The sequence below is a fragment of the Gekko japonicus genome, unplaced genomic scaffold (genome assembly GCF_001447785.1).
Source record: "Gekko japonicus isolate JY-2015 unplaced genomic scaffold, Gekko_japonicus_V1.1 scaffold1214, whole genome shotgun sequence".
NCBI lineage: Eukaryota > Metazoa > Chordata > Lepidosauria > Squamata > Gekkonidae > Gekko > Gekko japonicus.
Genome location: NW_015173160.1, coordinates 424,356 through 430,563, shown reverse-complemented (window position 1 = coordinate 430,563; position 6,208 = coordinate 424,356).

Genomic DNA, 6,208 nt, shown 5'->3' with positions numbered 1-6,208 from the left:
AAACCCTTCGAACCACTGGCCACTTGCTCTCTAAAGTTGTTATCGCTCAAGACTGCGTTTCTGGTGGCCATTACTTCTGCTCGTCGAGTCAGTGAGTTGTCTGCTTTAAGGTGTGATCCACCATACTTGATTTTTTCCCTGCGTTGCTGTTTTATTTGGGCAGGACTAAGTCTTTTCGCCAGTCTCCAGCTTTGTTTGTTGCTCACAGTATGCCCGCTCTAGGGAAGAAGATCTCTTCCCAGACGCTGTCCAGGTGGATTGTGGAAGTCATCAAGCTATGTTACGCTTTGGCTAAGAGACCTCTGCCAGGTCAACTTCGCGCCCACTCTACAAGGGCGGTGGCGGCTTCCACAGCTTTCCTGAGAGGGATGCCATTGGAGGACATCTGCAACGCTGCGACCTGGGCTACTCCGCTCACCTTCGTGAAGCATTATGCCCTTGATGTCCGGTCTACTCGTCATGTGGCGTTGGGTCGTTCTATCTTGCAGACGGCGCAGGTGTAGGGCCTCGGCCCCTCCTCCAGGTAAGAGTTATTGCTTGCTATTCTCCCAAGGGTGTGATGCACAGAGACCACGAAGAAGATAGACAGGTTGCTTACCTGTAACTGGTGATCTTCGAGTGGTCATCTGTGCATTCACACCACCCGCCCTCCTTCCCCTCTGCTCTCGGCCCTTCATCTTGTTTCTTTGAAGGCTGTTGGGCGGCGGTCAGAAGGAACTGGCGGGATCTGCGTGCCCCTCCTTGGTCATGCGCAGTGGAGCCGGCGCGTGACCTGGGAGAGGCGTGAAAATCCCTTTTGCTAGCTATCGGTACCGAGAAGGTCAGCGCAGGCGCAGAGTATTCCCAAGGGTGTGAATGCACAGATGACCACTCGAAGATCACCAGTTACAGGTAAGCAACCTGTCTTTCTAGGTTCCTTTCCAGCGTATTCCAAAAAGTGTGGATGCACAGGGAAGCTCACACCTTGAATAAACCTTTGTTGGTCTTCGAGGTGCTGCTGGACTCTAAATAAGAACATAAGAACTATATTGCGTCAGACCCTTTGCATATCCAAAGCCTTGAAGTGACAAAAATCTGGCTTGACCCAACTGTAGCAGAATTTGGTATACACTGTTATTATGATTTAAATGAATATTTAAATGAATTATAGTTTTATGAATGACTTCTGTTTTTACATTTTAGATCTTTTAGATTTGATTACTTCGACTGTAAGATTTTATTGTAAAGTTTGTATTATGAGGCTAACCTTGTATATTCTTTTATAATTGAGCTTGAGACCTTTGGTCATAGAAGCTAATAAATTCAAAAATAAATAAATATCCAAAGCCTTTTATTGGCATATGCAGAAAAGATACAGTAATCTAATACCCCACCCTCCCCGCAAAGCCCTGCTGAGTAAAATTAAAATGGCAGAGTAACATCATAATAAGCGTAGTGTCAAAATAAAACCTCATTCACAATCTCAACATTGCTTCAGACCAAAACTGCCGCCCTCCAGGTAGATCCAGGGGGCCAGCCCTGTGGGTCTGAAGCAGCAGGAGAAATTTAGAGTCCAGGGGCCCCTTGAAGACCAGCAAAGGTTGGTTCAGGCCGCCTGGGACACACCAAATAATCCACTTTCAGTGCACTTTCCAACTGGATTTCACGGTGTGAACTTGCCAAATCCCTTGGAGAGTGGCTTATTGAGTGTGTGTGAGTGAGAGAGAGAGAGGGCAGCCTCAAGGTGTGAGCTTCCCTGTGCAAGGCACCACTTTCCTGCAGCCTATTGTCATTTTCTTGAATCCAATAACTCAAGAAGGGCATTAACGTTAGCCAGAAGCATGTCCTTGCTGTCGGCAGTATTGGAAGGGAGGTTTAAAGGGGCCTTAGTATATGTAGATTTTCTGGGTTGTGTGGCCGTGGTCTTGGCGTTGTAGGTCCTGATGTTTCGCCAGTAGCTGTGACTGGCACCCCCAGAGGTCTAACACAGAAAGATGGAGTACTCTCTGTGTCAAGGTGAGAAGAAAAATGGTAGGCAGGTAATTTATATCTACTCCAGAAGGTGGGTTAGGGCTGAGTCATTATCTTGTAGGAGTTCCCCAGGCTAATGGAGGAGCTTTCCTGAGGAGGTTTTTCTGTATATGGATTGTTTCCTGAGGAGGTCCTTTTGCATATGGATTGGCTGTTGAAATTGTAATCTTCTCTATAGTGCAATTGTCAGATGTAGAGCCCTATTTATTTTAAAACTTATTTATTTATTTATTTATTTATCATTCGACTTTATATCCCGCTCGAATCCCTTGGCTAGAGGTCTCTGAGCGGCTTACAGGTTTTTGGTGCTAGTCACCATTGTTCCCTAACTAGGGCCACAGTGTATACGGGGATGGGACAGCCTACCGGCACCCCCCTATGGTGGTGGTTGTTGTTGTTGTTTCTTCGTCGGCTCGGGTCGGGTCGGGTCTCTGGACTGGCGGGGTGTTCTCTTTCCCGGTATTCGGTGGTGGCTATCTTCCTCCTGAGGCGCGCAGCTCCGCCTGCTTCCGGCCCGGCAACGTCCCTTCCGGCTCCACTGAGCCGGTGCTCGGCATCCACGCACGCCCCTTCTCTTCACGACAGCATTCGGTGTATTCTTTCTCGGCCACCAGGGATCGCTCGATCACTCCGATCGCACCCGCCGCCGCCGCAACGCCACACCACCAACCCCGTCCACACCGGGTCGATGCTTGCCGCCGTCGCCGCCGCCGTCGTCTTCAGCCAGCCACACGGGGTGCCCCCCACCCCTCTAAGGGTGGGTACCCATTTATCTACTCGCAATTAGGTTGCTTTCGAAACCGCTGGGTAGGCGGGAGCTGGAATGAAGGTCGAGAGCTCACCTCGACCGCGGTGGTACTCGAACAGCCATAGTGGCTGCTCGGATGATGTTACAGAGCAGGCGTTTAACTGCCTGCGCCACCGCTCCCAACTCTCTTCTTTCCTGTTCAAATTGTGTTTACGTTTATGAATTTCAATGGCTTCATAAACTCCTTACTCACTGAGTTTCTGCCCCCTCCATGAAATAAACTCTCTAGAACACATATTTTTCAATTGCGTGTACCGCAGGGTGATCCGCATGGACACTAATAGTCCGCTGTTAGAAAGGTTTCCTGGCAGATAAAATAAAATTAAACTTGATTACCTCCTATCTGACAGGAGCCACCAGACAACAAGACAGGTGGCTAGATTTCGCAATTAGATTTTTCAGTCATTTATCTAAATTATACACAAATGTTATGGCTGTCTTACTTTATCTCTACATTATAGTCACAGTCTTTAAAATTTAAATATGCCACTGTTGGTTATATCTCATGTTTATTAAAAAGGTAAAGGTTCCCTTGCTCGAAAGCCAGTTGCATCTGACTCTAGGGTTGCGGTGCTCATCTCCGTTTCCAAGCTGAAGAGCCAGCGCTGTCCGAAGACATTTCCGTGGTCATGTGGCCGGCATGACTAAACACCAAGGCGCACTGAATGCTGTTCCCTTCCCATCAAAGTGGTACCTATTTATCTACTTGCAATTTCTTGCTTTCGGACTGCTAGGTTGGCAGGAGCTGGACCTAGAGACGGGAGCTCACTCCATCATGCGGCACACTCGGGTCTCGAACTGCTGAACTACCGACCTTCCACGGCCTACAGTTCAGCGTCTTAACCACTTGAGCCACCACAGCTTTATTACTCAGACGTTTTTTATGTAAAATGATTGAGTGCCCTGGTCATTCACTGTAACAATAAATCTGACTTTGATAGGTGGCAAAGGTGCGAATTGCTGCCATTGGGATGAGGCATGGATCAAGATTCTGAACGTGAATACATCGTTTTCAGGCCTGCCCCACTACTTGCCCCTGTAGGGGGTCTCGAGGAGCTAGAATGGCAGTGAAAGCGGCGTTCAGCATGGCCTGGGAGAGTGACCCAAGCCGCCTGGCTTGCCAGGGGCAACGGAGGCCAGTGTTGTGGCCAATGTTCTCTCTAAGTTATGGAGTCCTGTGAGCAAAAATTCTACTCTCTGAGCTACTGGCATTTGGCTCCTGCATAAATTAGTTTGCTCTGGAGCCATCCTTCCTGAGCTAAGACAAAAATGTGTGAGCCAGAGGCTAAAAAACTGTGAGCTAGCTCACACTAACTCAGCTTAGAGGGAACACTGGTTGTGGCCATCACCCAGGCCACAGAGTGGGGTGTCTGGGCCTGAGGCAAAAGTGGGGCTGACTCAGAAAGACTCCAAAAGGGGCCAGATTCTACTTCTCAGTTGCCAACCTTGACAACACACCCTCCCCCCTGAATGGGCTTGCGGTCATCTGTTGTAACTTAAGAACATAAGAACATAAGAGACACCAATGTTGGATTAGGCCAAAGGCCCATCGAGTCCAACACTCTGTGTCACACAGTGGCCAGAAATACCAGGTGCCCTCAGGAGGTCCACCGGTGGGGCCAGGACATTAGAAGCCCTCCCACTGTTGACCCCCCGCAAGCACCAAGAAGACAGAGCATCACTTGCCCCAGAGTCCCTATCTATACCTTGTGGCTAATAGCCACTGATGGACCTCGGCTCCATATGCTTATCTAATTCCCTCTTGAAGCCGTCCATGCTTGTAGCTGCCACCACTTCCTGTGGCAGTGAATTCCATGTGTTAATCACTCTTTGGGTGAAGAAGTACTTCCTTTTATCCATTCTAACCCGACCGCTCAGCAATTTCATGGAGTGCCCACGAGTTCTTGTATTGTGAGAAAGGGAGAAAAGTACCTCTTTCTTTACCTGCTCTTTCCCAGATAAAAAAGAAAAGATTGACTCTGTTTCCAAAGCACGTGAGTTCCTGAGAGTGCAGCTGGGAGAGACAGACGAGGTTGAGAAGGAAGACGATGACAGCAAATCCAGTGGCGAATTTGACTCAGTGTCTTCCAACGAGGACTCTCTTTCCAATAAGAGGGCGGCTTCCCCTAAACGTGCATATAAATTGAGGATTAGAAAAGATAAGACAAAATGAAGGCTGAAGGACTCTGAATTGTGCCTGAAAATTTTTGTTTTATTATGGGATGCTCTGGGGGTTCTCTTAAACAGTTAAATCATTGGATAAAAAGATAAAAACTTAGCATAACCGACTATATTCAAAGTAATACTAGCAATTTAAGATTAACATTTATATAAGCTATTGTTATGATCTCCTATACTTGGGGTTTAGTAGTGGTTTTCTTTCCTTTCTCCATAGATGTAGTTACCCTTTCCTAATTTTTCATTGTAGTTTGTAGTCTATTAAAATGCAATAAAAAATCCCCTCCGGGGGGGGCATAAAAAAACTATAATGAAGTGGATGTTGGGGAGAAATACTTATTCTGTTCTATATATCTTGCAGTGTATAACTATTAAGGATGGGCATGAACTGGGAAAATGAAGGGTCGTCCTTGTTCATGGTTTGTTGAGTCTCACGAACCTTCACAAACCTTCCCATTTACCAAACCAGTTCATTTTGTGAGGTTTGTGATGCAGTAGAATGCCCTCCCGTGGGCTAGATACACCAAACTCACAGAAAGTCTCCAGCGGACTCTGCTCTACCTGCCCTCCAAGTTTGGTGAGTATTGCATTTTGAGGGCCCAAGTTACAGCCCCCCAAAGTAGGTGCCCCCAGGAAAGTGCTCTTTGGGGAAATCACAGCCACAGGTTCAGGAGTGTTCACCAGACATCACCCCAGTTGGGGACAGGTGTTCAAAAATCCCACAGGGGGGAGTGTGGGTCCTCAGTCAAGGAACCCAGTATTTAAGCCCCTCTGCTTAAATAGAGCAGAAGGACAGGTGCCTCAGAACCCTGAGTAAGCACCAAACACCCCCATTGTTCACTGAGGAATGACTTCCAGTTCCCTTCCCTCTCTGCCTCTAACTCCCTTGCTGCCTAACTGCCAAGTAAAAAGAGCTGAGTGTGAGGCTGGGGGTATCGATCCATTCTGCTCCCATAGAGCAGAATGGGAGCTCTCTTGTTAGCAGCCAGCACTGCCTTTTGAGCTTTGGAGGGCCACTAACAGTGTTTCCAGGGCTGCAGAAGACCATCCCCACCCCACCCCTGTTGCTTTGACAATTAATTGATTGGCACCTGCTTGACTGCTGCACAAGCCAGCAGCACAAATCGCATGAACCTCCATAAAAACCATGGAGGCTTGTGGGAGGTTTGTTGCAGGTGTGATCGCATGACCCTCAGCTCATAAGCCATGAAC